At 40.4% G+C, this 9,439-nt stretch overlaps 1 pseudogene; it reads right to left on the bottom strand.

Annotated features, from left to right (window-relative positions):
- Nucleotides 1-9,022: 9,022 nt before the first annotated feature.
- Nucleotides 9,023-9,140, bottom strand: LOC126427024 (5S ribosomal RNA; annotated as a pseudogene).
- Nucleotides 9,141-9,439: the final 299 nt, after the last annotated feature.

Genomic DNA, 9,439 nt, shown 5'->3' with positions numbered 1-9,439 from the left:
CTATTGCTTTTGTGGTCTTTAGTCTTGAGACTGGTTTGATGCAGCTCTCCATGCTACTCTATCCTGTGCAAGCTTCTTCATCTCCCAGTACCTACCTCAACCTACATCCTTCTGAATCTGTTTAGCGTATTCATCTCTTGGTCTCCCTCTACGATTTTCACCCTCCATGCTGCCCTCCAATACTAAATCGGTGATTCCTTGATGCCTCCGGAAATGTCCTACCAACAGATCCCTTCTTCTAGCCAAGTTGTGCCAGAAACTCCTCTTCTCACCTCGTTACTTACATGATCTACCCATCTAACTGTCAACATTAGTTTTTAGCACCACATTTCGAAAGCTTCTATTCTCTTCTTGTCTAAACTATTTAGTGTCCATGTTTCACTTCCATACATGACTACACTCCATGCAAATACTTTCAGAAAAGACTTCCTGACACTTAAGCTTATACTTGACATTAACAAATTTCTCTTCTTCAGAAACGCTTTCCTTGCCCTTGCCAGTCTACATTTTATATCCTCTCTACTTCGACCATCATCAGTTATTTAACTTCCCAAATAGCAAAATTCATTTACTACTTTAAGTGTCCCATTTCCTGATCTAATTCCCTCACCATCACCTGATTTAATTTGACTACATTCCATTATCCTCGTTTTGCTTTTGTTGATATTCATTTTATATACTCCCTTCAAGACACTGTCCTTTCCGTTCAACGGCTCTTCCAGGTCCTTAGCTATCTCTGATAGAATTACAATGTCATCGGTAAACCTCAAAGTTTTTATTTGTTATCCATGGAGTTTAATTCCTACTCCAATTTTTTTGTTTCGTTTACTGCTTGCTCAACATACAGAGTGAGTACCACGGGGATAGGGTACAACCTTGTCTCACTCCCTTCCCAACTACTGCTTCCCTTTCATGTCCCTCGACTCTTATAACTGCCATCTGGTTTCTGTACAAATTGTAAAAAGTCTTTCACTCCCTGTATTTTACCCCTGCCACCTTCAGAATTTGAAAGAGGGTATTCCACTCAGCATTGTCAAAAGCTTTCTCTACGTCTACATATTCTACAAACGCAGGTTTGCCTTTCTTTAATCTATCTTCTATGATTCTATGATAATTCGAAGGGTCAGTATTGCCTCACATCTTCCAACATTTCTACGGAATCAAAAATTGATCTTCCCCGACGTCGGCTTCTGTCAGTTTTCCATTCTGCTGTAAGGAATTTGTGTTAGTATTTTGCAGCCATGATCTATCAAACTGATAGTTTGGTAATTTTCACACCTGTCAACGCCTACTTTCCTTGGGTTTGGAAGTATGATATTTTTCTTGAAGTCTGAGTATATTTCACCTGTCTCATACATACTGCTCACCAGATGGTAGAGTTTTGTCATGGATGGTAGAGTTTTGTCATGGCTGGCTCTCCCAAAGCTATTAGAAGTTCTAATGGAATGTTGTCTACTCCTTGGATCTTTTTTCGACTTAAGTCTATCAGTGCTCTGTCAAATTCTTCATGCAGTATCATATCTCCCATTTCACCTTTATCTACATCCTCTTCCATTTCCATAACATTGCCCTCAAGTACATCGCCCTTGTATCCTTCCACCTGTCTGCTTTCCCTTCTTTGCTTGTAACTAGTTTCCCATCTGACCATCTATTTTATCCAAAGGTCTCTTTAATTTTCCTGTAGGGAGTATCTCTCTTACCCCTAGTGATAAATGCCTCTATATCCTTACATTTGTCCTCTAGCCATCCCTGCTTAGCCATATTGCGCTTCCTATCGATCTCATTTTTCAGATGTTTGTATTCATTTGTGCCTGCTTCATTTACTGCATTTTTATATTTTCCCCTTTCAGCATTAAATTCAATAGCTCTTCTGTTACACAAGGATTTCTACTAGCCCTCATCTTTTTACCTACTTGATCCTCTGCTGCCTTCCGTATTTCATCTCTCAAAGCTACCCATTCCTCTTCTACTGTATTTCTTTCCCCGTTCTTGTCAATCGTTCCCTAACGCTCTGTCTGAAACTCTCTACAACCTCTGGTTCTTTCAGTTTATCCAGGTCCCATCTCCTTAAATTCCCACTTTCTTGCAGTTTCTTCAGTTTTAATCTACAGCTCATAACCAATAGATTGGGTCAGAGTCCACATCTGCCCTGGAAATGTCTTACAACTTAAAAGTCTTTGTCTAACTATTATACAGGGTGAGTCACCAAACATTACCGCTGGATATATTTCGTAAACCACATCAAATACTGACGAATCGATTCCACAGACCGAACGTGAGGAGAGGGGCTAGTGTAATTGGTTAATACAAACTATAAAAAAATGCACCGAAGTATGTTTTTTAACACAAACCTACGTTTTTTAAAATGGAACCCCGTTAGTTTTGTTAGCACATCTGAACATATAAACAAATACGTAATCAGTGCCGTTTGTTGCATTGTAAATGTTAATTACATCCGGAGATATTGTAACGTAAAGTTGACGCTTGAGTACCACTCCTCTGCTGTTCGATCGTGTGTATCGGAGAGCACCGAATTACGTAGGGATCCTAAGGGAACGGTGATGGTCCTTAGGTACAGAAGAGACTGGAACAGCACATTACGTACACATGCTAACACCTTTTTATTGGTCTTTTTCACTGACGCACATGTACATTACCATGAGGGGTGAGGTACACGTAAACACTTGGTTTCCGTTTTCAATTATGGAGTAGAATAGAGTGTGTCCCGACATGTCAGGCCAATAGATGTTCAATATGGTGGTCATCATTTGCTGCACACAATTGCAATCTCTGGCGTAATGAATGTCGTACACGCCGCAGTACATCTGGTGTAATGTCGCCGCAGACTGTCACAATATCTTGTTTCATATCCTCTGGGGTTGTAGGCACATCACGGTACACATTCTCCTTTAACGTACCCCACAGAAAGAAGTCCAGAGGTGTAAGATCAGGAGAACGGGCTTGCCAATTTATGCGTCCTCCACGTCCTATGAAACGCCCATCAAACATCCTGTCAAGGGTCAGCCTAGTGTTAATTGCGGAATGTGCTGGGTCACCATCATGCTGATACCACATACGTCGACGCGTTTCCAGTGGGACACACTCTATTCCACTTCATAATTGAAAACGGAAACCACGTGTGTACGTTTACCTCAGCCCTCATGGTAATGTACATGTGCATCAGTGAAAAAGACCAATAAAAAGGTGTTAGCATGTGGACGTAATGTGCTGTTCCAGTCTCTTCTGTACCTAAGGTCCATCACCGTTCCCTTTGGATCCCTACGTAATTCGGTGCTCTCCGATACACACGATCGAACAGCAGAGGAGTGGTACTCAAGCGTCAACTTTAGGTTACAATATCTCCGGATGTAATTAACATTTTACAATGCAACAAACGGCACTGATTACGTATTTGTTTATATCTTCAGATGTGCTAACAAAACTAACGGGGTTCCATTTTAAAAAAACGTAGGTTTGTGTAAAAAAACATACTTCCGTGCATTTTTTTACGGTTTGTATTAACCAATTACACTACCCCCTCTCCTCACGTTCGGTCTGTGGAATCGATTCGTCAGTATTTGATGTGGTTTACGAAATATATCCAGCGGTAACGTTAGGTGACTCACCCTGTATAATCTATCTGAAACCTTCCAGTGACCCGAGGCATCTTCCATGTATACAACCTTCTTTCATGATTCTTAAAATAAGTGTCAGCTACGATTATGTTATTCCCTGTGCAAAATTCTACCAGGTGGCTTCCTCTTTCATTCGTTACCACTATTCCATATTCACCTACTAACTTTCCTTCTCTTCCTTTACCTACTATAGAATTCCAGTCCCCCATGACTATTAAATTTTCGTCTTCCTTCACTACCTGAATAATTTTTTTTATCTCATCATAGATTTCTTCAATCTCTTTGTCGTCTGCGGAGCTAGTTGGCATATAAACTTGTACTACTGTGGTAGGCGTGGGCTTCGTGGCTGTCTTGGCTACAATAATGTGTTCACTATGCTGTTTGTAGTAGCTTACCTGCATTCCTATTTTTTATTCATTATTAAACCTACTTCTGCATTATCCCTATTTGATTTTGTATTTATAACCCTGTATTCACCTGATCAGAAGTCTTGTTCCTTCTGTCACCGAACTTTACTAATTCTCACTATATCTAACTTTAACCTATCCGTTTCCCTTTTTTAATATTCTAACTTACCTAACCGATAAGGGATCTGACATTCCACACTCCGATCCATAGAACACCAGTTTTGTTTCTCCTGATAACGACGTCCTCCTGAGTAGCCCACGACCGGCGTGTTTTACCACTGGAATATTTGACCCAAGAGAACACCTTCATAATTTAACCATACAGTAAAGCTGCATGTCATAGGAAGTAATTTCGGCTGTAGTTTCCCCTTGCTTTCTGCCATTCACAGTACCAGCAGAGCAAGGCTGCTTTGGTTAATGTCACAAGGCCAGATCAGTCAGTCATCCAGACTGTTGCCTCTGCAACTGCTGAAAAGACTGTTGCCCCTCTTCAGGAAATACACCTTTGTCTGGCCTGTCAACAGATACCCCTCTGTTGCGGTTGTACCTATGATACAGCTATCTGTATCGCTGAGGCAAGAAAGCTTCCTCACCAATGGCAATATCCATGGTTCATAGGGGGGCAGGAAAGAATTATGACCATAAAAAAGTTTTGCCAAATGCTGTAATTGATATAATTAAGACCATATTCAGAGATTTATCAGTGCCAAATTTATTGCAAAAGTACCTACATGGGAAAACACAAAATCCCAATGGAAGTGTGAACGGTTTAATTTGGGTTGTGATTCCAAAACTAGTGTTTGTGCAGATAAAAACATTACACTTTGTAGTGTATGATGCAATTGCAACATACAATGCTGGAGACATTATAAAATGTGATATGTCGAAAGGTTTTGGTTTCCAACCAGGGCACAACACCATTTTCACACTGCGCATAATTGATGAAGAAAGACTAAGAGGTACAGCAAGAAGAGACAAAATTCTACAACATGCAGCAAAAGCGAAGAAGAGACCTGTGAAAAAAACTAACACCAGGAAAAGAAGAGGATGCTGATGAGCCATCACATGGAGCGGGAATGTATTAAAAAAAACTTTGGAAGCCACTTCCCACAAGATTCAAATTTTCGTATTTAAGGAAGATTTTCTCGAAAATCACCAACAGTAGATGAATCAAAATTATAGACAGTATTGTTTATTTCATTTCCTTCATTGTCATAATAAATGTAAAAAAATATTGTATATTTAAGGAGTTATAGAAGAAAAATTGCAAAATTTTAGAGAAAAATTGGCAACATTTAAAAAAATTGTAATACAAAAATCAATAAATATTTCTTAACATGGCATTACAACTTTGTACAGAAATACTCATTGAAAATATTGTCCAAATTTCAGACCCATATGTTTAAAGTTTAAGGAAAAAATGTTTATATTTGCTGAAATTAACGTGGAGGAGATAGAACATTCTGGCTCCCCTTAAGTATTTTTTTCCTCTTCACCTCATGAAGTGTTGGCGGATGCCAGGATTAGCGTGTTACCAATGCATGGAATGACTGATGACCGCTGTTAGGATGTTACCTAAGGTACTCAATGCATGAAGTAGCGTCTGCAGTCAGGAATAGATTTTAAACATAAATACGTGGATATTATTCTGACACAGCAAGTATGATTTTTCTCTGTCCAGGTGCTGTGAAACCTATATACTGTGAAACCTATAACTTTTTTCCCCTTTCATGTATCTGGCCCTTTTGGACAAGAACATTTGCATTTTATCATGATAATAAAGCAATATAATAACATTAAGTCTATAAAGACACAAAAACATGAACTCTACTATAGTGAGATGTGTGAACAAGGCTAAAAAGAGATAGTAGACAAAGACACCATCCCTCCCAGCAATATCAGGTCAAAACTTAAGTTTCCAAGAAACATAGACCTTGACATCCCATCTATCCCATTCTATTCTAGTGACAGCACATGTGAAAGCCTCCATTTTTAAACATTGTGGAATGTTTTAGTATTCTGCTCCCTTTCTTTTCTCAAGAGCGAATTGATATTATGACGTATGTTACTTTAGGGACATCAATGGAATTGAACAAAATGACAGACAACATCGTCATCAAATTGCGGTGAATTCACACTACGTCAGGGTGGCCAAGAATTTGGCTCATGAGTTGTGTCACAGCATAAGTGCCATAGCACACAGCCTGACTGGCACGTTTCCCCCACTGCCGCTCCATGCTTGCTTGAGGAGGGGGGGGGGGAGGAGAGGGAAACTGTCAATAGGCTGTATATAAAAGGCAACACAGTCACATTGTGTATGACTTGGATTTATATTTCACACTTCTCAACAGCATAGATCAAGAACCAAACAGAATTTCAGTATTATTTAATTATTTTTGCGCACTGGAGATGTAATATATTTTTTTCTGGTACAAACTGTCGACATACAGAGAGATGTGTACAATTTCATATTTTTGCACTCAGATTGCCTCGTAATCATGACATTTAGTTTCATAATCGAAAACAAGTCTTTCACACACACATATATATCGCTTGAAATATTGGAGCACTTTTGCAACTTCATTGTGCAGACATGAAAATTGTACCTGCGGAAAGCAGTGTAGATATGCTAGACAGTTTTAGCGATAAAGGGATTTGCCTTTAAAATGGGAATTACTCTGCCGTCAGTTGCATCTGCACATGCACAGGGGTGTTTATGACTGAAACAGCAAATGGTCTCGGAAACAACTGTAAAACAGATGTAAGATTGCCAGTATTCTCAAAACGTTTAGGGAACTATCCTTGTAATCCTTTCCAGCCACGATCAATTCTTCAAACCTTGCATTTTCTTTAAGTCGCCTTAGGGAATTGGACTGTGTTTGTCAGAAAGTGTTCCTTGTAAAAAGCGATTCTCTTTTTAAATGCATCCCCATAAAATCAGAAAGAAGTCATTGTAGTATCTTATTGTGGGCAGTGTGCAGTCAAGTGCATATAAAATGCGAGGTCTCCAATCGATTCCAGATGTTCCTGCACTCCTTGTTCCTTCGAAAATTCAACAGTAGAGAACTTTAAATCGAAAAATCGTTCCAACCACGCTCCTTGGATTAACCAATGCCCTTTGAAGTATGCAGCCCCTTCTTTCAGTTCCATCGACGACTGTTGCAGGTGGTAGTGGGATAATGCTTGCGACTTCAGAAATTTTACTATTCATATCAAAAATTAGCAAATTGCTTCTTGATGTACAGAGTAATGAATCTCATCTGTTGATCAATGTAATTTTTTGCTCTTTCATTGTCAACTAAATCTTTATTTTCTTTCTGCATGGTATTGTAATGCTGTTTCATAGCAGATTTGATTATGTGACTGCATAATATATACTGAGAATTGCCATCTCTCTCTTCTGTCATTTCAATTCATTTTATAAAGGCTTGCGACTATAGATCGCTAGACTGCCTCTTTTTGTGGAAACAGCCACTAGACGAACAAATAGCGAAAGGTAAACAGTACTGACACCACAGATTTGGTGAATTGAAGAAAGTTTTGCCGACCTAAAACTGCTACAGCGCAATACTTGTTGAAATTCGCGCTGTTCTGGATACTTCCAAGAAAGATCGAGCAAAGCCGAGACAGCACGTGGTCCACACAACCAGCACACTATGTACAATATGTTGACACACACCCAGCTTAATCAGAGAATAGTGCTCTGACACGTGGCCATCAGCGACACATCTTGTCTGTGACAATCAATAATGCACTGTGTGGGTCACACAGTTTCACAACACTTGAATGATGTAAATAAATGCACGAGTATTCAGATGCTAATTCCAGCGTCGTTTGTCTGTACATATCAATATGGGCACCTTCCTGCCAAATGTATGGACGTCAATAGGTGTATGAGACGGGTCATACACAGCTGTCATTTTATTCAGAGTGTACTTTTGTTCTTATATTGGTACACAAACACTGGTTGATTGTCTAATAAACGGTCACTGTATTTACATATCTTGTTTTCCTGTATTACTGTATGTAAATGGTGCGTATACTACAAAGTAGTCCATATCTGTGAAACGGCCTTTCTAGAAAAAACCAAATGGATAAACAGAAATTTAAAGTCAAATAGTATGAGATAGGACAGGGGGAAAAACTGTGAGGCTATGTTACCAACGTGGTGGCGATTTTGGTAGCCACCATTCTGGATACAACTCGTAATTTTTGAAACCGAAAGGAGATCATGTAACATACAAAACATATAGAGAGTTACGTGGGAAGAAGAACTGTGGCTTTCATTTAAGCATCGCTTTATTAATTCCCAGGCTTTGTAGCATTTTGTACGGAACAAGGAAAATACTATTGGTAGTACATAAATGCTAAAGGATGTGTTCGGCGTGTTGTCTGGCGCATTGCAAGGCCGTGATTATCCGCTTCGCCCACTAACTAACACACATATTGGAATGCAAGTGCGCTCCCTGACGTGTGAAAGTTTTCTGACCTTTCCCTGCATCAATAGTTGCCTTCGCATGTCCCCATAGATAGCAATCTAATGTACTTAAATGCAGGGAACCTGGTGGTCACTCCACCAGACTTCTACCAGCTTTCCATCTCTGGGAAAACCGGATGTCCAGGTATGTCCAGTCAGCTAGCCTGTAATGAAGTAGGGCACCATCACGCTGAAAGAGAGTTGGGAATGTTCATCTTCAAACAGCAGTGAAGGCAGCACATATTCGTCTAACACTGGCAGATAACAGGCTGCTGTTAGTGTACACTGAAAAGGAGGAAAAAACAATCCGTCTTCAGGCCACGAGTGGCCTACCGATACCATCCGACCGCCGTGTCATCCTCAGCTGAGGATGTGGATAGGAGGGGCGTGGGGTCAGCACACCGCTCTCCCGGTCGTTATGATGGTATTCTTGGCCGAAGTCGCTACTATTCGGTCGAGTAGCTCCTCAACTGGCATCACGAGGCTGAGTGCACCCCGAAAAATGGCAACAGCGCATGGCGGCCTGGATGGTCACCCATCCAAGTGCCGACCACGCCCGACAGCGCTTAACTTCGGTGATCTCACGGGAACCGGTGTATCCACTGCGGCAAGGCCGTTGCCTGCTGAAAAGGAGAAGGCTCAACAATTCTTCAGCCCCACATACCACTCCAAACCATCACTTTTGGTGTGTCTTCTAGCTCCCATGGATCCATCCAGTGACGGTTGACATCTAACCAGGATCTGTGATTCTGTTTATTTATCTCTTCCTTCACACAGAAATTAGCTTCATCCATAAACTGTACGTCATAGAGGAAAAGACGGATGTCATCTACATTGTGTGTCACCCACTCTGTAAACTGAACCCGACGATATGGATCGTCCCCGGTGAGATGTTGTAATATTTGCATTTTTTAAGGGTG

Source organism: Schistocerca serialis, chromosome 1 (genome assembly GCF_023864345.2).
Source record: "Schistocerca serialis cubense isolate TAMUIC-IGC-003099 chromosome 1, iqSchSeri2.2, whole genome shotgun sequence".
In the NCBI taxonomy this organism is placed as follows: Eukaryota; Metazoa; Arthropoda; class Insecta; order Orthoptera; family Acrididae; genus Schistocerca; species Schistocerca serialis.
Note: the sequence above shows the minus strand (reverse complement) of the source record. Positions and strands in the feature narration are given on the sequence as shown.